The sequence below is a fragment of the Ovis canadensis genome, chromosome 1 (genome assembly GCF_042477335.2).
Source record: "Ovis canadensis isolate MfBH-ARS-UI-01 breed Bighorn chromosome 1, ARS-UI_OviCan_v2, whole genome shotgun sequence".
NCBI classification, from domain to species: Eukaryota; Metazoa; Chordata; class Mammalia; order Artiodactyla; family Bovidae; genus Ovis; species Ovis canadensis.
Window position 1 is genome coordinate 198,006,442 of NC_091245.1, and position 22,055 is coordinate 198,028,496.

At 38.6% G+C, this 22,055-nt stretch overlaps 1 protein-coding gene across 1 annotated transcript in view; it reads left to right on the forward strand.

Moving 5' to 3' along the window:
* The window catches only part of FGF12 (fibroblast growth factor 12), a 610,786-nt gene that overhangs the window by 93,510 nt on the left and 495,221 nt on the right, over window positions 1-22,055 (forward strand). The gene's annotated exons all lie outside the window — the stretch shown is intronic.

Sequence of the window (22,055 nt, forward strand, 5' to 3'; positions counted from 1 at the left end):
AGCAATTTGATCTCTGGTTCCTCTGCCTTTATATTTATATATACATATTTTTCCATAGTGTGTAATATAGTATTGTGATAGCAATGAAGCTAAAAATAGCTCAAATAATAAGCCTTTTTACATCCTTCATTAAAATTGTATTCCCCCAAAATATGTAATGGAAAAACTGTCACATAATATCAAATAAAAAAGGTAATATGTTGTTCTTTGTATCATAAACTCCATATCTACATAAATACCTGATCCTATACTTAGTAACTGTGTGATCTCTGGTAAATTGCTAATCTTCTCTGTGAAAGTCTTATCTGTGCAATGTGGGTATAAAAGTACCTATTCATTCTTTTTTTAAAAAAATGACTAAAGCTCTTCTAAGAGTATACTAGCACATACATTTTAGTTGATATTAAATAGTTTTATCTGGGTAATAATACTGCTACTCATCTTTATACTCATCTGCATTTTAAAACTCTTCCACAATGATCATGGATATTTTCTATTTTAAATGTTTTATATTAATACATACATACATATATATACATATATATGTGTGTGTGTGTGTGTATATATATATATATATATATATATAATCTCTGAAGTGAAGTGAAAGTTGCTTAGTTGTTTCCAACTCTTTTTGATGCCATGGACTGTAGCCTGCCAGACTCTTTTGTCCATGAAATTCTTAAGGCAAGAATACTGGAGTGGGTAGCCTTTCCCTTCTCCAGGGGGTCTTCCCAGCCCAGGGAATGAACCCAGGTCTCCTGCATTGTGGGCAGATTCTTTACCATTTGAGCCACCAGGGAAGTTAAAACATCTGACTTGAACTTAACTCTAATCATGACTAATTTCTATTGATGCTCAATTCACAAGCAGAATGCACACAACTAGTCCATTTCTGGAGCAGATGGACTTCACAAAGTTATATCCAATTGCAAATTTCCTTAGAGATTCTTTGAACTGAGTAATTAATTTTTAAATTTTAACTATGACCAGTTTTAAGGGTTATAGTTAAGGAGTATGATTTGATCTTGAACAGAAGTAAAGAAATGAGAGATATTTACTATTCATTTTGGCAGTAGGTAATTAACTTCTTGGGAAATTAATCATTAATGCAAGCATGAGATAATATATGCTAGTTACTTGTAAAAGATTGATGTGATATACTGGTGGTTAGAATTGAGAACTCTAATCATTTATTCCTTCTCCCAGCAGCTGAGGTGGGGGAGGGTGCCCCTCAGCATGGCAGGAGTGGAGGGTGTCTATGCGGCCAGGTGACCCAGCTGCTGTTCCTCCTTGTGTCTCACTGAGTGACTGCTGACAAGGCACTGCAGTTCCTGGGCTGCGGTGCCTTCCTGGGGAAGATGAATGAACCTTATTAGTTCATGGCAGGCCCCTCCCCTCTCAAAGACTGGAGGAGTCGCTGCCTCAGTTTCCCCATCTGGACAGCAGAGGGCTCTGCCTGTCCCCCATTGATATCATTATGGAATCCCAGCTGGGGTCCCCTATTCAGTGCTGACCGCCCCCCACGTGCACACACACAGCAGCTGCTCCTCCAAGCACACCCCTCCTCCTGCTCCCTCATCCACAGCCCTTGACCCTGGCCAGCCTCCCCCAGCACAGGCCACCAGGTGGGCTCCTGAGATCCTCCCCACTGGCAAAAGTCTGCAGCTCATTCTGTTGGGGTGGAGCGCAGGAGGGTGTACACTAGACCTTGGACTGTCAGATAAACGTCTGGGGTGGGGGGTCAGTGTGTCTCAGTTTCCTCCCCAACAACAACTGAATTTTTATGTCTGAAAACTGAGAGAACTTCCCTGGTGGCTCAGACAGTAAAGAATCCACCTGCAATGCAGGAAATGTGAGTTCTATCCCTGGGTCGGGAATATCCCCTGGAGAAGGAAATGGCAACCCACTCTAATACTCTTGCCTGGAGAATCCCTTGGACAGAGGAACCTGGGCTACAGTCCATGGGGTCATAGAGTTGGACATGACTGAGTGACTGACACACACAGTCGTTTACTGGGTCATGTTCTGAAGAACGTAATCATTTACTTATTCTCAGAGAACTTTAATTTGCCTTAAAAATGTAGTGCTTGTGGCAACCATAGAAAAGTTTATAAACCTGACTCATTGCAACCATGTCAGAGAAAAGGGTGATCCTGGGAAAGAAAACTCTATGAATGCGCATAAAACAGTAGACTAGTTTATCAATTTAGTCTAATCTATCTAATCTCATCCACCAAGCTATCCATCACCCTATCAATCTTTCTCCCTTTAAACATAATATCCTATGAAAAACTGCAGTTCATGACATTAGATTTTTAAAGCTTAGAAACATGTAATAGTTAATAAATGCTCATTATTTACTCTCATTTTTGTTCATTCTCCCTTTCTCTTTTAATATGTTTTATTTTCAATATTTTATAACTTAAATACTTATTAAAATAATCTAGATTCCTACACACGTTAACAAAGTGCTTGCAAAAATGCAGCTTTTAAAAAGAATATGTTTTCAGAGAATAGAGATTGTTTTCTTTCTATATTCATTCAAGCTCCAAGAAAAGCATAGAATCTGTATTCATCTATGAAGATGATTCATGATAATCACTAATGCTTCTTATCACCTTTTAAGAAGATATTAAAAGAAACTGAATTTATTAGCTTATCATTTTTGTTTCTAATATACAGCATTTTTTTAATTTCAAAGAAAATTCAAATGGTTTGTAAGCATTTGCAAATATGCTCAAACTCACAGTAAGAAAAAAGCAAGTTGAAAATTTAAAATTAAACACTTATATACCACTTTTAAACTCTCAAATGTAAAAAGATAAGAACATTGTATAACACTCTATTGACCAAATTGCAGGGGGAACAAACATCATATAAAGCTGGTATGAGAATAAATTGATAGAAATTTTTTTTTGGCAATATCAGTTAAAATTACAAATACACATATTTTAATCCAAAAATTCTATTTCTAGGACTTCATCACAGATATACTTAGATGTGTGAAAGATGAATATATAAAATAATTCATCACAGCATCATCTGTAAGGACAAAGTATTGGATAAACAGTTAAATGATTTTATATACTTAAAATGAAAAAACAGTCAATCGTAGAGGAAATCAACCCTGATTATTCATTGGAAGGACCGATGCTGAAGCTGAGGCTTTAATACCTTGGCCACCTGATGCAAAGAGCAGACTCATTGGAAAAGACCCTGATGCTGGTGAAGATTGAAGGCAAAAGGGGAAAAGGGCAGATGAGATGGTTATATAACATCACAGACTTAATGGACATGAATTTGAGTGAACCCCAGGAGGTGGTGAAGGACGAGGAAGGCTGCCATGCTGCAGTCCATGGAGTCAAAAAGGGTTGGACACAACTTAGTGACTGAACAACCACACACGCTTAGAATGGAACCCTATGTGCCTGAAACGCAGGAGAGCATTTTGTCTGCGATGTGGACTAGCCTGTAAGCTGTCTTTTAAGTAGACCAAGAAGTAGTACCAGACTGTGAGAGTAGTCTGCCACCTGTTATCTTTTTACTAATAGATTCATAAAACGTCTCTGGAGAAATACATTAACACGTGACAAAATGGTTTTCCCTTAGGAGGGTAGTCTTGGCTGGAGAAAAGGGGTGGATACTTTTAAAAAGGTCTCTTGCTCCTTTTGAATTTTAAACTGTGTGAATATATCAGCCTAATCATAAAATAACTATATAATGATAATAAATTTATATATATTATTTATAATTGATGGACCTGCCTAAAACCAGTTTTTTCCTGTTATAGAGATTTTTCTCCAATATCCTCTTTAAAAAAGACAGTGGCCAATAATTATTTTGTAATGGAAACAAGATTTTTGCTATCCAGTGATTTTTTTTTAAGAGAAAAATTGAGATATACTGTATTGGAATCAGTTTATTGGTTCTATTCATAGGTGGAAAAAGTATAAACACTCAAATAAATGAAGCCATCCCTTCTTCGTCTCTTTCCCTCCTCCTCTTTAAAAATTCCTATTCTGTAATTGTTTAGCTTTTCTGTAACACTGGGGCAGAGGGACAGTTTTCAACATATACTCACCAAAATATGGGTACATGGATGGTCCATGTGAATTAAATATTTATTTAAATTATAAATATATAAATATTCATTTAAATTAATTTGTTTCCATGCTCATCCTAATATAGACAAGTCTAAGCTCTCTTGGAAAAGACTCTGATGCTGGGAGGGATTGGGGGCAGGAGGAGAAGGGGACGACAGAGGACGAGATGGCTGGATGGCATCACCAACTCGATGGACGTGAGTCTGAGTGAACTCTGGGAGTTGGTGATGGACAGGGAGGCCTGGCGTGCTGCGGTTCATGGGGTCGCAAAGAGTTGGACACGACTGAGTGACTGAGCTGAACTGAACTGAAGCTCTCTTGGTGTATATATCAGCCACACTGTAGTAGGGATTTTATTAATTCTTGATTTACTTTAATATGAGAACTTCTTTTTTAAATAGAGAGTATTCTACATTTGACAAGGGGGCGCATGTCCTCTACTGAACAATGTATGTCCTATATATATGAACAATGCAAAGAAATAAAGGGAAACAATAGAATGGGAAAGACTAGCAGTCTCTTCAAGAAAATCAGAGATACCAAGGGAACATTTTGTGCACATATGTGCACGATAAAGGACATAAATTGTGTAGACCTATCAGAAGCAGAAGATACTAAGAAGAGGTGGCAAGAAAACACAGAAGAACCATACAAAAAAAGATCTTAATATCCTATATATATTTCTATAAAGATCATCAGTGCATTCCACTAATTTTTGCTATCAACTCAAGAGAAGATATGGAAAAAAGGAACTTAAACCACTTAGCCTGAAATACCATTCTGATACAACTCAAAATATAGTGTGTTTTCATATTTAATAAAACCTCCTATCTAAGGCTATGATAACCCAATCTTAAAACCGATTATACACTGTTGAACATGTTTTCCAAAGTCCATAAAATAATTACATTTTCAAACACTTGGCAACTAGTCGTGATTTTTCTCAACCTTTCGTAAGTGATTGTCAAAGGGTCTGATGTGCCTTGAAAAACCTCAGAGCTAAGGACAGTCAGGAGGGAGACAGGGTTATCAGACATCACTTCCTTTCTCTAGTGTTTTTGCAGCTTCCTGTGTCAGGCTGGGTCTGCTCCAAGTGTGACCCATTTATGCTCCACATACCTAACGAAGCCAGCCTCTACCCTGGGCACACACAGGAAAGAACACAATGGAGGTCTGGCTTCCCACATTCGTAAGGAAATCAGGCTTTTCTCTCTGAAACACCAAGGCATCTGCATTCAAAGAAACAAACAGTATAAAACATACACCAGTCCCCTTTGCACAAAAGGCCAACAATAATTTTAGCTCATTATGTTTAAAGAAACTTTGAAGGGATTAATTTGACCTTGTGACATCATATCCAAATCAGGATTAATAGCACCTGACACTCTATTCTGCTACTAGGTATCAGAAGGTAACTTGAGCAAACATTTTAATCCTCCCTGATCAGATCTTTGATCCAGAGCTATTAACAAAAACTGCATTTGATTTGTTGAAATTGTTTCTTTTCTTTTGTTTTCACAGTAAAAAAAAGATAATACCTCCTTCTTGTCCTCTCCTCATTCAGGACTTCCTTGGTTCTTGCCTTGTTATCCGTACTTGTTCTCAAGTCTCTTCTGCCTGTTAGAATGTGAATAAGCTAGGGGCAAGGACTACGCTATTTTTCTCTTTATATCCTATAGCTCTAGCAGGGGCCCTGGCACACAGTTGTTACGTAGTTCATGTTCATTTGGTAAATTGAATTATGAGTGATGCTTTGATTATGTAAATGAAAACTGCTAGAGAGGAAAGGTGGGAAGGGATAGATTGGTTGTATTTCTCATATATCAAATATATATTACAAGCATCACAATCAAGCCAGACACTTGGTCACCCCTTTATGTCTGTAAGAGAGGATGATACTAACTTGATCACCTGCCAGTCTTTTAACCAGTCCATTCTGAAGGAGATCAGCCCTGGGATTTCTTTGAAAGGAATGATGCTAAAGCTGAAACTCCGGTACTTTGGCCACCTCATGCGAAGAGTTGACTCATTGGAAAAGACTCTGATGCTGGGAGGGATTGGGGGCAGGAGAAGAAGGGGACGACAGAGGATGAGATGGCTGGATGGCATCACTGACTCAGTGGACATGAATCTGAGCGAACTCTGGGAGTTGGTGATGGACAGGGAGGCCTGGTGTGCTGTGATTCATGGGGTCGCAAAGAGTCGGACACGACTGAGCGACTGAACTGAACTGAACTGAGGCAGGCTGCCCAAAGAAGCAGTGTGTGTCTGGGTCTTCACCTGGTAGAGAAGAGTGTTAACTTGTTTACTTCCGGGCGTGGGGTATTTCACAGTTTACAAAGTGCATCTATGCTTGTTCATTATCATGTTTGATTTTCAAAACAATATGAGTATGATTTCCCTATTTTATGCTTAAGTAAACTGCTTCAGAGCAATTAAATGACTTTCCCAGGTTCTCCTAGTTAGTGAAGGTTGGAACTAACAAGACTGGCCCCTGGATCTGTTATTCTAGAGAAAGGGAAAGAGTGGCATTTCAGAAGTGCTCAGAGCCTTCAAATTCTACAAATGTCCCCCCTTGGTGATTTCTGCTTCTTCTTCTCTCTCATTACCGTGTCCCTGAGACTGTTTTGCATCCTTTGGGTGTCTTAGGGTAGGAGGAAGACTGAAAACCTCTGCCTCAAAGACTGTACTCCTACTTTGGTGCTTTCTGCTCAGGGCATCTTCTACCAAATGAATTAATTACCTGTTGTCTCATCTCCTGGGCAACATTTCTTAAGAATGGCTCCAGGTGATATTGAGACGAGCACTTGACTAGGTTACTCAGTTCCAGTCCGTCCCTTTGCTTCGCTTTGCACTGCTCCATAGCCTTCCCATCTCCTGGCGGCTGCATTTTGCTCAGTGCCCTTGGGCTGAAAGAGGGCGTGCTGTGTGAAATGATTACATCTACATGCCAGTTGGCACAAGGAAGTCACGCTGTGCATATTTATTTGTGCCCATGCCACTTGATAACCATAAGATTTCGAATCTGGCTTGCATATGTAAAGGAATTGGGAGGAAGGCCTTTCCCTCAGCTGGCTACCAGCAACAACTCTACATATCTGACTTTTCAGTCCTAGTCAGCTACAACTTTCTTCACGTAAGTCTGGCACTATTTGACTTCTCTTCAGGGAATAAATATTTGGAAAGGAAGACATGGACCCGTTTTCCTTACTGGCCCAAAGTATAGTATTTCCACTATTGGCAATGGAGTACAGTGCCTAGCATCTTGCCAGTCTTTCCAGATTTTTGAGGTCCCTTCAGGCTCTGAGATCTGTGAGATCTTAGGGCTGAAGGCAAAGTTCTGTGTGTTTCCTTTTTCTTTGTTTGAATTAGGTATTTGCCCAAGCTCTTCTTTACTTATTTAACTTAATCTTGCTACTTCTGTAAATTAGAGACACCATTTTCCCACTAGTAAGACTATCTACATTGTGACAGGCACTATGCCCCATGTGTTATCTAGATTATCTCTAATCTTTAAAATAGCCCTGCAATGGGATGGCTATTATTCCCAGAACTAAGTGGGGAAGATAAGGGGCTCTATTCTATATTGTGTAAAACCACAGCCACAGAACTTGAATTACAGCCCTATTCTTTACTCAGGCTTCAAAGCTTATACTCATTACATGTAATACTGCATAGCTAAACTAAATAGAAACTTAATTTTAAAAAAGGCAACCATTTCCTTATAGCCTCTCTTACATAACCTGCTATCCACTAGGGAGAAAACTCATCATTTTGGGGAAAAACCTTCTCTATGAAAATTAGCTATCTAAATGTAGGCAGGATATGTGAGGGAAAATGCACATATCATTTTGGGAATGGGTAAAACTGTGGAAAAGTCTTAAAAATGTGGAAATACCAGGCCACATTGCCTACCTCCTGAGAAACCTGTATGCAGGACAAGAAGCAACAGTTAGAACTGGACATGGGACAATGGACTGGTTCAAAATTGAGAAAGGAGTACATCTAGGCTGTATATTGTCACTCTGCTTACGTAACATATGCAGAGTACATTATATGAAACGCTGGGCTGGAAGAAGCACAAGCTAGAATCAAGATTGCTGGGAGAAATATCAACAACCTCAGATATGCAGATGATACCACTTTAATGGCAGAAAGTGAAGAGGAACCAAAGAGCCTCTTGGTGAAGGTGAAAGAGGAGAATGAAAAAGCTGGCTTAAAATACAACATTCAAAAAACTAAGATTGTGGCATCCAGTCCCATGACTTCATGGCAAATAGATGGGGAAAAAGTGGAAACAGTGTCAGATTTCATATTCTTGGTTTCCAAAATCAATGCAAACAGTGACTGCAGCCATGAAATTAAAAGATGCTTGCTCCTTGAAAGAATAGCTATGACAAACCTAGGCAGTGTATTAAAAAAGCAGAGACATCATTTTGCCAACAAATGTCCATATAGTCAAAGCTATGGTTTTTCCGGTAGTCATGTATGGATGTGAGAGTTAGACCATAAAGAAGACTGAACACTGAAGAACTGATGCTTTTGAATTGTGGTACGAGAGAAGACTCTTGAGAGTCCCTTGGACAAGGAGATCCAAACAGTCCATCTTAAAGGAGATCAGTCCTGGGTGTTCATTGGAAGGACTGATGTTGAAGCTGAAACTCCAATACTTCGATGCGAAAAGCTGACTCATTGGAAAAGACCCTGATGCTGGGAAACATTGAGGGCCAGGGGGAAAGGGGGAGACAGAGGATGAGATTGTTGGATGGCATCACTGATTCAATGGACATGAGTTTAAGCAAACTCCAGGAGATAGTGAAGGACAGGCAAGACTGGCATGCAGAGTCAGACATGACTGAGCAGCAGAATAACAACAGCCAAACGTAAACAATGGCTGGATTAAAGTCAGAAATGGATTAAAGTCAGAAATGGATTAACGACAGTGGGGAGTTTAAGACAGGGCACATTTGACACATTTGAAATTTTCAAGTCAAGTATGATCATGTTCCTTCAGTTTACCTGACCAGAAATATGAAATTAATATGTGACAGTCAGATGGGGGCCCCCAATACTATAGATGGGAGCTGAGACAGTGATGCCCCCAGAGCCCATAGATCTAGAACTTGGGCCTCCTGATCTTGAGCTCAGTTCTTAGTTTTGTGGATTACTGAGATATGCTTTGGTCACCCACAAAATGTGGGGAAGCCAAATCCCAGGTGGGTTTTTTTTTTTTTTGGCTTTTCTCCAAGGTATATCCAGAGCCCACTACATTGATATGGAGTTCAGAGCTGAGTATGGGGACAATTCAGACATTCTGAACCTAAGAATATAACCTGGGGAAAATTCTGGGGCTGCATAGACCTTCTAAATTAAATATAAGGATGAGGGTCATGAACAAAAGCTCCTAGTGAATGATAGACCGGGGAGAACAGCCCATTAGGTTTTGAGTGACTATATGGTCAGCCTCTCCTGTGGGCAGCTTGTCAGGTGAGGATTCTGGGAAACAAGTTGGAAGCATGCTGGCTGGCTTAGGCAGGGTGGCATTTTTTCGTACCATATAGTTTTTATGTAGAGCACACACCAGGCAAATGATTCTCAGCAGGGAAGGATGCAGACTATTTCTTGTGTGTTACATCCACTGGGGTAGATGAAATATGGATCCTGGAAGCATTTTTGGCAAACTCTCCAATTGCTGCAAGAGCACGTAATAGGAAGAAGAACATGGGCTCTTTATCAATCTACTGAAACCTGGAAACTTTTTTTTTTTTTGAGTGTGTGTGTGCGTGTATGTGGGTGTGTTTGTGGTAATTTAATCTTGTTGTACTGAATCATGACTTTTTTCCTAAATTCAAAGCCAGAATAGATTTTCATGTCTCCTTCAATTAGGGGCATGGAGATGGGATGGGTAGAAATGGAGTGGGGACAAGGAAGAGATACCAAAGAGAGTTGATGTGTGGATATGAGTTGTCAGAAGAGGTGTTCCATTAAGCTTTTCTCACCCATCAACCCTAAATGACCACAGACTATCTAGGCCTGAAACAATCAATAGATTGTTTCCATCCTCCTAACCCACCTCAACTACTTCTCCCAAGAGTCACAGAGAAGTCCTTGCCTTATTGGACTGGGCGCTGATCATCCCAGGATGCTAACTTCTGTTCCTCTGCTCCGGCTGAAAACTTGCCCAGCTGGAGATGGTTTTCTGATTTAGGATATGACAAAAGAAAGCAGAGAGCTAAGAGAGAGTCCCAATTTCTTCTTCAAAACAATAAGCTTATGGTCAAATAAATTGGGGCTTCCCTTGATGGTTCAGTGGTAAAGAATCTGCCTGCAATTCAGGAGACCCAAGTTCGATCCCTGGGTTAGGAAGATCCCCTGGAGAAGAGAATGGCAGCACATTCCAGTATTCTTGCCTGGAAAATTCCATGGACAGAGAAGCCTGGCAGGCTACAGTTCATGGGGTCACAAAGAGTCAGACATGACTGAGCAACTAACACTTTAAAAGCAATATATCTCTAACTTCTCACCTATAGAAAAATTAAACAATCAAAAGCCTTACCATAAACACTGTCAGATTTAGCTTAATATTTGGATTCTAAAATATCATGCGAGGGTGGGAGGAGGTAGTTGTCCTCAAATTAGGGGGTTGCCAGTTAAACCTCTGATAAATAATAAAGGCCATGATCTTGACAAGTCCTCAAACGTGTCAGCAGGAAATGCTCAGAGGAAAGTGGGCTTAGAGGAAGTGCTCAGTGACTGGTGGGAATACGGTTAAGGCCCTCATGTACTTCTCTAGCCTCAGCCTGCATGCACCTCCTATATGCATGCTGGTCAGGTTCACCTGTCCTAGGTGATCCTGCCTTGTGCTTTCACTCCTTGCAGCTTTCGTATATGCTCTTTTCTCTGCCTGGAAATATCTCTTCCTTTTTTGAGGTCTGGATCAAATGTTCTTTATTCTTTATATATATATATATATATATATATATATATATATATATATATATAAAAGTTTAGTTCAGTTCAGTTGCTCAGTCGTGTCCGACTCTTTGAGACCCCATGAATCGCAGCACGCCAGGCCTCCCTGTCTATCACCAACTCCCGGAATTTACTCAGACTCACGTCTGTCCAAGTCAGTGATGCCATCCATCCACCTCATCCTTGGTCATCCCCTTCTCCTCCTGCCCCCAGTCTCTCCCAGCATCAGAGCCTTCTCCAGTGAGTCAACTCTTGGCATGAGGTGGCCAAAGTACTGGACTTTCAGCTTTAGCATCAGTCCTTCCAATGAACACCCAGGACTCATCTTCTTTAGGATGGACTGGTTGTATCTCCTTGCAGTCCAAGGGACTCTCAAGAGTTTTCTCCAACACCACAGTTCAAAAGCATCAATTCTTCGGTGCTCAGCTTGCTTCACAGTCTGACTCTCATATCCATACATGACCACTGGAAACACCATAGCCTTGACTAGACAGACCTTTGTTGGCAAAGTAATGGCTCTGCTTTTCAATGTGCTATCTAGGTTGGTCATAACTTTCCTTCCAAGGAGTAAACGTCTTTTAATTTCATGGCTGCAGTCATCATCTGCAGTGATTTTGGAGCCCCCAAAAATAAAGTCTGACACTGCTTCCACTGTTTCCCCATCTATTTGCCATGAAGTGATGGGACCAGATGCCATGATCTTAATATTCTGAATGTTGAGCTTTAAGCCAAACTTTTTACTCTCCTCTTTTACTTTCATCAAGAGACTCTTTAGCTCCTCTTCACTTTCTGCCATAAAGGTGGTGTCATCTGCGTATCTGAGGTTATTGATATTTCTCCCGGCAATCTTGATTCCAGTTTGTGATTCTTCCAGCCCAGCATTTCTCATGATGTACTCTGCATATAAGTTAAATAAGCAGGGTGACAATATACAGCCTTGACGTATTCCTTTTCCTATTTGGAACCAGTCTGATGTTCTATGTCTAGTTCTAACTGTTGCTTCCTGACCTGCATATAGGTTTCTCAAGAGGCAGGTCAGGTGGTCTGGTATTCCCATCTCTTTCAGAATTTTCCGCAGTTTATTGTGATCCACACAGTCAGAGGCTTTGGCACAGTCAATAAAGCAGAAATAGATGTTTTTCTGGAACTCTCTTGCTTTTTCCATGATCCAGTGGATGTTGGCAATTTGATCTCTGATTCCTCTGCCTTTTCTAAATCCAGCTTTAACATCTGGAAGTTGACAGTTCATGTACTGCGGAAGCCTGGCTTGGAGAATTTTGAGCATTACTTTGCTAGCGTGTAAGATGAGTTTAATTGTGCAGTAGTTTGAGCATTCTTTGGCATTGCCTTTCTTTGGGATTGGAATGAAAACTGACCTTTTCCAGTCCTGTGGCCACTGCTGAGTTTTCCAAATTTGCTGGCATATTGAGTGCAACACTTTCACAGCATCATCTTTCAGGATTTGAAGTAGCTCAACTGGAATTTCATCACCTCCATTAGCTTTGTTCATAGTGATGCTTTCTAAGGCCCACTTGACTTCACATTCCAGGATATCTGGCTCTAGGTGAGTGATCACACTATTATGGTTATCTGGGTCATTGAGATCTTTTTTGTATAGTTCTTCTGTGTATTCTTGCCACCTCTTCTTAATATCTTCTGCTTCTGCTGGGTCCATACCATTTCTGTCCTTTATCATGGTCAACAAAAGAGTGTGAAATGTAGTACTTGGATGCAATCTCAAAAATGACAGAATGATCTCTGTCCATTTCCAAGGCAAACCATTCAATATGACAGTAATCCAAGCCTATGCCACAACCAGTAACGCTGAAGAAGATGAAGTTGAACGGTTCTATGAAGACATATAAGACCTTTTAGAACTAACACCCAAAAAAGATGTCCTTTGCATTATAGGAGACTGGAATGCAAAAGTAGGAAGTTAAGAAACACCTGGATTAACAGGCAAATTTGGCCTTGGAGTTGGAATGAAGCAGGGCAAAGGCTAATAGAGTTTTGCCAAGAGAACGCACTGGTCATAGCAAACACCCTCTTCCAACAACACAAGAGAAGACTCTACACTTGGACATCACCAGATGGTCAACACCGAAATCAGATTGATTATATTCTTTGCAGCCAAAGATGGAGAAGCTCTATACAGTCAGCAAAAACAAGACCGGGAGCTGACTGTGGCTCAGGTCATGAACTCCTTATTGCCACATTCAGTCTTAAATTGAAGAAAGTAGGGAAAACCACTAGACCATTCAGGTATGACCTGAATCAAATCCCTTATGATTATACAATGGAAGTGAGAAATAGATTTAAGGGGCTAGATCTGATAGATAGAATGCCTGATGAACTATGGAATGGAGTTCATGACATTGTACAGGAGACAGGGATCAAGGCCATCCCCATGGAAAAGAAATGCAAAAAAGCAAAATGGCTGTCTGAGGAGGCCTTGCAAATAGCTGTGAAAAGAAGAGAAGCAAAATGCAAAGGAGAAAAGAAAGATATAAGCATCTGAATGCAGAGTTCCAAAGAACAGCAAGGAGAGATAAAAAAGCCTTCCTCAGTGATATATATATATATATATATATATACATATATATATATATATATATTTGATTTTCAGTAGTTAGCATGTTATACTATTTTTTGAATTGGGTATCTTTCTGTAACCTTGATCAGACTGTGAACCAGGTCTTCAAACCTAGTAGGGGCTTTGATTAATTTGATGTCAATTTTTTGAACTGTTCTCAGGCAAAGAGCGGATAATACTCCTTTTTTTTTTTTTTAATTTTAGTGTTTGTGAAACACTCAGACTGATCTGCAAAGGCAGAAGCAGCATTTGTAATTGAACTGGGTTATTACTTTTCTCTTTCCCATCTGTGAATCTGATCTAAAAGCCTTAGCAGTTAGCAGCTTTGAATGAGACTGAAACCAAGTTTTTAAAGGCTTCACTTTCTGGGCCAGAGGGTTATAATATTTTTTGGCTCCATTACTGGGGAGGAAAATTTTCAAATTTATCATGAATATGCAGCCCTTCTTATGCACTGCCTAATTCTTCTCGTCTTATTGAATATCACACTCTTTCTTTAATTTATCTTTCTCTTTCCTTCCTCCCTTCCTTCTCTCCCTCCCTACGTTCATTTTTCCTTCCTTCCTTCTTACCAATAGTAATTAATTTTGAAAATCTGTTATTATCTTCCCTTATATCTGATGGTATTTACTGCCCAACTGTGGATGGAATCTAATATAAGGTCATAGAACACGTGAGAAGCTTAGAGATGTTCTGTGGGTTTGGAATCAAATTTCACTGGCAGCACGCTCTGCTTAACTTAATTCACTTTTAGCATTTTTTTCTTTGAATTCCTTAACATGAGCTGTCTTTAAAAAACAGCAAACTGTCAAACAAATTACGAGTGTTCTTTTATAGCCTAGGTGATTCCACTGTAGAATCAAGAAAGTAGAATAAGAATCTTGGCCATCACCTCAATGAGTCTTCTACAATTCCTGAGATAAAAATTTACTTAGGTTCAATTTGAACACCTTGAAAGAACACAATTTATTATCTTCTGAGTTAGCACATCCCTTTGTTAGTTAGCTTTGATCTACCCTGCTATACATCTGGAGTCATATCTACATCAGCAGCCCAGATTTATTGTCCTTTTCCATATCCATGTTCCTGAGATGCCTGGACTGACTAGTACTCACAGTGTTTCTAGGAGTGTCCAACTTGGCTCATGTGCAGAGGGCAGCTGCAGAGCCTCCGTAAACTGGTGGTTGCTGGACCAACACCTTCAGCATCACATCACTCGTGAGCTTATTTGAAATCTGGAATCTTGGGTCCCACTTCAGACTCATTGACCTGGAGCAGCACTCTCATAAGATCGTCAGATGAATCATACGTACCTTGAAGCTTGAGAAGCATCGCTCTGTCCGGGTGGTGCCTTATAGTGACTATGGCCTTGCCCATTGTGCAGACGCTTATGTCAGAACTAGAAGAGGAGCTGCCGGCTAATTTCCAAAAGGACCAAGTGGGAGATAACCACAAGTGGGAGAAAACCTCTCCAATTTTGTGACTCATTTGCTACCTGAGCAGGGGCCTACGTGGCCATGTCCTGAGTCTGTCCTCAGTGAAGCTTTTCAGAAAAACGGCTCCTTCACCACTCCTCCCACTGAGTCCTCTTCTCTGGAGGCAGTCCAGGAAAGTAATCTACACTTTTGGGCAGACGCCATCATATCCTTTCTAGTGATTTCCTTTCAGTCTCTCTCCAGACCTGTCATATACCCCTTGGTCCTTCTGTTCTTTCCTGAAATCAAAGCCTAACTAGAAATCAGTTTATCCCAACAGAACTTTATGGACTCACCAGTTCCCAATAATACATCACACACACACACACACACACACACACACACACACAAAAACAAGTCTGAATTCCTTTTGCATTTAACTAGACTATCCCATATTCACTTATATTGAACTGATAAATTATTTACAAAAACTTCTCTATTTTCTGATTGTTGCCTTCTGGAGCTATGAAAAATGTGCTGGACTGGTGGCACAGTTGAAAAGAATCTTCCTGCCACTGTGGGGGACATGGGTTTGATCCCTGGCCCAGGAAAATTCCACATGCCGTGGAACAGCTGAGCCTGTGTGCCATAACTACTGAGCCCACATACCCTAAATCCCATGCTCTGCAACAAGAGGAGCCACTGCAAGCCCCATACCTCAATGAAGAATATCCCCCATTTGCTACAGCCAGAGAAAGCCCACAGGCAGCAGCAAAGACCCAGTGCAATAAAGAATATTAATATAATTAATTAATTAATTTTTAAAAATATGCTTTCAATCCCTCTTCCATATGACTGTCCTTTAGTGTCTGAAGAGCATTTTTATTCTTCTCATTTGTAGAATGGAACATTCCTCTTTTGCCTTTTCTCTCATGTTTTATTTCCATTTATTTACCCTGAATTTAACTTAACACTCTAAGGATGGATGATACAGACAAATCATGAAATAAACTGATCACCCTAAGCAGGAGATAATAGACAGCAGAGAGTTACAACAGAGTAGCTAAGTAACTAAGGTTTCACTTAACATAGCAGAAGACTTCTATTAGCAATTAAATTGGAAAATGATTATGTTACTTTATTGCCTTTCATGGGTCAAACAGATGAGCTAATAATATTCTCTTCTCTAAATATCAATGTCCATATCACCTTTATCTCCGGTTTGCTTATATTCTAGATAAAAGTTTCTCAGCACTAATTCTATGTTCTCTTCAAGCAATAAAATTCTGAGTCTATTCTTTAAAGTCTCTGTGTATCCAGGGCTATTCAAGTTTTTAAATATTAGAAACAATAAACTTAGGAGTCATAGTAAATCTGAGAATTGTTATATCACTGAAGCTTTTGTAAGTCGAGGAGCTGTGTATCTAGGTGAAGATTAAAGTATCTTAGTATCGGGCAAGAATCATTTGATATCTCTTGCTTCTTAGTGGTAGATATAATGTTTTAGAAATAATAAAAACAAACAAAAATAAACCAAATAAATCATCAGTAATTTTGAAACTTCTCTGAGGCTGAGACAATGTGGTACACTTTCTTTTCTTCACTAATGATTCAAATAATCAAATACAACCCAAGTTTTTTCTTTTGATAAAATTTGCACCATTGGAAGAGATTACATATGACAACTATATAATATAGTACACAATATGACAAGCAATATAGTTGTTATCAATATAGTACATTTAAGGTTATACATGTTATATTTAAAATAAAAAGTTTTTTCTAAATATACTTGTTTGGTTGAAGTATAGTTCATTTACAATATTGTGTTATAAGTGGATAGCATAGTGATTCAGTATCTTTGCTGATTATATTCCATTATAAGTTATTATAACATAATGGGTCTAAATACAAAATTAATAACTATCTATTATAGAACTCTAAAGTTATGTTATTATAATCACAAATAAAGTGATTCATAATACTAATACTCTTAAACATTTAATATTTTGGCATACTGTTTTCTAATCTTTAACCAATGAAATATATTATCATATGCATAAGTATGATTATTGATTATTAACAATTTTCTATTCTGCTTTATCATCTGTCATATATTACTATGCTATTAAATGTCCTTTGGTTTTGATTATTGCATAATATTCCAGCCCATGAATATATCATAATTTATTTTACCATTCTCTTTTTGTTGGACTTTTAGTTTATTTTTCACTTTTTTCCCCCTGGGATGAATATATATAAATTTTAATCACTTCTGTGACTATTTCCTCATAATGGATTCTGTGAATTACAATTGATGTGTTAAAAATTATATATATATAATGCACATTTTAAGCATGTATGTTTAGTTTGCCAGTTAATCAAAATGGCATTTAACACATAGTAGGTTTTGTGTGTGTGTGTGTGTATGTGTGTGCGTATCCATGTGTGTAGAGGGGAGACAGAGAATTAGAGTTACGTATTTTCAAAGAAAGAAAAAAACTTGTTAGTAAATGATTCAAGACACTACCAGTTAACTAACTTGCAACATTCTAAAATGTCTTTGTGTAATGGGAAATCTTAGTTTTATAATTATAGAAAAAGGAGAATTTCCAAACTTTTGTTTCCTTGTAGAAGACAAATGCACACACACATGTTTAAGTGTGTAAGTAATGGTTTATTTTTGCACAATACTAGAAGTATTTTGGAGAAGGAAACGGCAACCCATTCCAGTATTCTTGCCTGGAGAATCCCATGGACAGAGGCACCTGGCGGGCTACAGTCCATGGGGTCACTTCACTTTCACTTTCAGAAGTATTCGTAGATTGAATAATCTCTTTTAAAATCTTACAGGAAAGTTTATAATATTTTGCTCATGTCATAAAAGCAAAGACACAGGAAAACTAGGCTAAACTCCATGAGGGCAGAGACGGCAGCTGTTTCAGTGTGTGCCTCCGCTTCCAACAGAACTTTTGATTCATGGAAGGTGCAAAATAGATATTTGAACAGTAGAGAGAATCTCCTTCCTGTGACTATTTAAGTGAAAACATAGATTTACTCAAGATAAGTTTATTTTCATAAAAAATTCTTAAGCAGAGAGCAATATAATGGAAGGGAAAAAAAGGATCCAAAGGCCAATCGAAAGTTGAGGTTTCTTAAAAGTAAGAAGTAGTCCTGTCTTCCTGAGTCTGGGGTAAATGGAATCCAGGAATGTTCAGGAATGCACAGAAAACCTTTATCTCTTTCACTTTTCAAAGGCAAGTTACCTGAAATCCTGTTGACAGAAATCTCTCTATTCTTCCCTTGCCTTACTACAGCATAGAGAATATTCAGTAACACTTTTTAAAGTGTTTTCTTTTAAAGTCTAATTAGTACTACCAAAAAAAGTGAATTTTAGCTTAAAAAATCTAAACACCTATAGCAACAAGAGGAAAACATATTTGGCTCTATCAATGTATTTGAAGTAATGAGCACTTTTAAGGAATAGTGCAGAAAAAGACAGATTGTTTAGCTTCAACTAAATAGTGTTTCTCTTTCCTGAGCAGCTCAAATCCTTTTCCAGTCACCACTGAAGTCTTTTATAGGTTAAGAAATGCTTGGGGGCTCTAGGCTTTTTTCTTTTTGTCACCTGTTAAAAGCATTCTGAGTCTAAGACTTTTGTTCTATTGTCTCCATTTTAGTCTAGATTTAAAAGTATAAGGGCACAGGAACAAAGGATTTATACCATGGATTCATTTAAGAGGGAGAATTTTGAGGAAATAATTTTAACTTTAACCACAGTGAACACTGACCCTTAGAGGGAAAAATTCTTAAAATGTGATAAAAGAAATAAAGTCATGCGGAAAATGATTATTTAGAAATAAAATTATCTGTAATAGGGCTACAAGCAGGCTTCTCAGGTGGCTCAGTGGGAAAGAATCCCCCTGCCAATTCAGGAGACATGGGTCTGATCCCTGGGTTGGGAAGATCCCTGGAGAAGGAAATGGCAACCCACTCCAGTATTCTTGCTTGGAAAGCCCCATGGACAGAAGAACTTGTCAGGCTATAGTCTATGTGGTCCCTAAGAGTTGGACGTGACTTAGCAACTAAACGAAAAAACAACAGTGAAAGGCTACATAAATAGAACTTCTCATCCCCATATTCCTGAAAGCAAGCCTGTACATGTGGGAGTTATGAACCGTAGTTTCTAGTGAGAAGCAGTGGGGAAGGAGAGGAATATTAGGATGCCAGGCACCACATGCCACCACAACTTTGATTCAATAAGTAACCTATCCATCATTCCAAGTTACCTGGAATGTTACTTGATCATTCTTGTTACTGAGAAATGAGTTAATTTATATTCCCTCATTTAATGGCCTTGTTAGTGATGTTTTGAGATCTTTAATTACTGAGAAAACTTTGAATTTTTAAGCCTGGTCACATGGAATTTTGCCCATCAAAGATTCTGTTTTGGATATTCCCAATAATATAAATATTGGTAGGAATGTGTCTTTGAGGTTTGCTTATCCAGTGCACTTGGGATCAGTCATCTTCCACTTCCCTTAATTGGAGGGATGATTGAGGAAATTGTTCCATAGCTAATTTTGCTTTGAACATGCTTTAACTCTAGGCAACTATTTGTAAATCTTTGGGAATTGTATCGAACATCTATAGGTCAAAGAGCATTTATTCCATAGAAGGGTCACTCACTGGACTGTTTATCTGTTGCATGTATTTAAATTCCAAACATAATCATTCAGTCAGATCAGGAGAAATGAAGCGGATCCCATATAGTTTAGTTCTTAGTTTTCACTGTTGTATTTGTGCAGCAAACACCTTTTCATCACAATGTTCTAGAAGCATAAAACAGGGCAAGTTATCTCTGGTGCACCTGTGAGGAGGCTGTCTACATTATTTCCTCTACCATAAGAGCTGTTAATATAAAAATGCTCATAAACAAAATGGGGAAAAGCTTGGGGGAAATCAATAAGGCACAAATTGAACAATAAAGTCACTAATCTCTTTTCTGAGAAATTTTTCAGCAGAGAAATTGTGCAAAGAAAGTCTTCGAGGAATAATTGACTTCAATAATTTCTACTGGTCAGCAAAAACTTTTTTGCTTTGAAGTTAAAAACAAAAAAAGAAAGAAAGCAAAACAAAAAATCAGCAAAAGAGCAGCAAAAGGAATAACACATCTTCCCAGCAAGAAAACTGAGCAGACCAAGGTCACCATCTTGTGTTTTCAGTATTATTCATCTAAGGCACAGACTGTGGTTCCAAAGTATTTTATCAGCATAAATTAGCTTTTTGCTTAAAAATGTCTGAAAACATTCAACTCTGAATAGTTAAGCCAATGTAAATCTCAAAATAAAATTTGGACTTCAAGTAACATGTTTCTTGTAGAAGGGTTGTAAAGAAAACTAATTTCTATTTATTTGGTTTCTATCAAAAATATCACAAATTATTGGTTTTGGCTTTTCTTATTGTTTCTGTTTTGAAATTAATATATGTTCACCTTAGAAGATTTAAGACATGTATAAGTTAAAGGAGAAAATAAATATCACTCAAAATCTTGTTTAATAGATATAACTTATATGTCTTATTTCATATCATATATAGATTTGCATCTTTCACTCAAAACATTTTTATCTTATTATGTGGTGAAGTTTTTCCCATGGTATTTCTAATTCTGCAAAGTATTTCATCATATGGAACCATCTTAATTTATTTAATCAATCTCCTTTATTAATCATTTATTTGTTTTTAATTAAGACACATAAGAACACCCTAAGTTGACAAATAAATCAAACTTTCACTTCTGTTTCTTCCAAATGATGTAAAATGCTATCAACCTGATGCAAACTCAATAAATCAACAAATGCAAAACTCTTTTGTCCAAAAATGTGAGGAACTTACAAAGAAGACAGGGAGGCAGGAGTACCCCAAGGGAGAGCTCATGGAAGGGGAACCAGAACTTACTTCATCCAGTCACTTGAAGCATCTTTTTAAAAATAAAGCCATTAGTCTACTTCTCTGGCTGGTTTGTTTTCATGGTGAAGAACTAGCTTTAGTTTCAACTTTCCCTTGCTGAGATAAATGGGTATATGTAGAGCTCTTTGGTGGCCCAAAGGCCAAGCATGATTGTAATCCCAGAGGCACTGCATGGCTTCCTTCCTTCCATACCTGATGATTAAGTGCTTACTATATGATGGACTCTATTTTAGGCTTTGATAATATGCTAGTATGCTAATTAATGAAACAGATCAATGTCCTTGTCCTCACCAAAGTCGCAATCTAATTGTGAAAACAATATATAAAGTGACAATAAGTGCCAAAGAGGAAAATAAAGCTGGAAATAGTATAGGGAGTGGACCAAGGCTGCAATTTTTAGATGGGTGGGTGAGCCAAGGCTCTGCTAAGAAGGTGATATTTGAGTAAACAATGAAAGGTGAGTGAAAATCGAGGGGACAGGCCAGGGGAACAGTGTTCAGGCCAGGGGAACAGTAACAACAAATGCTCTGAGACGTTAAGCATATACCTACCTGGTGTATTCCGGGTACAGCCAGGAGGTTAGGAGAAAGAGATGAAGCTAAAGGAGAAAGGAAGAGGGCAGATCTTTCAGGACCTTATAGGGAGTAGTAAGAACGTTGGCTTTAATTCATACAGAGATAGAAATTCATTGAGGGTTTTGAGTCAAGGAGCGACCTGACCTGACGTTCTAACAGGGCCATTCTGGTTGTCATGTGGCGTAGACTGAAGAGGTAATGGGTGGAAGCAAAGAGACCAGATACTATGCAATCACAGTAATCTAGGTGAGACCATGGTGATTTCAACCCGTGTTAACAGTGCTCAGGTTTTGTGACTCTTCCTCGATCTATGGACCAGTGTGACAAGATGAGAAAGAATACACATTTTTGTCCCTGGACATGTGTTGTAACAGCTCTAATTTCTGGATTTTCTTGGAACTTCTGGATTTTCTTGTGTGGACTTCTG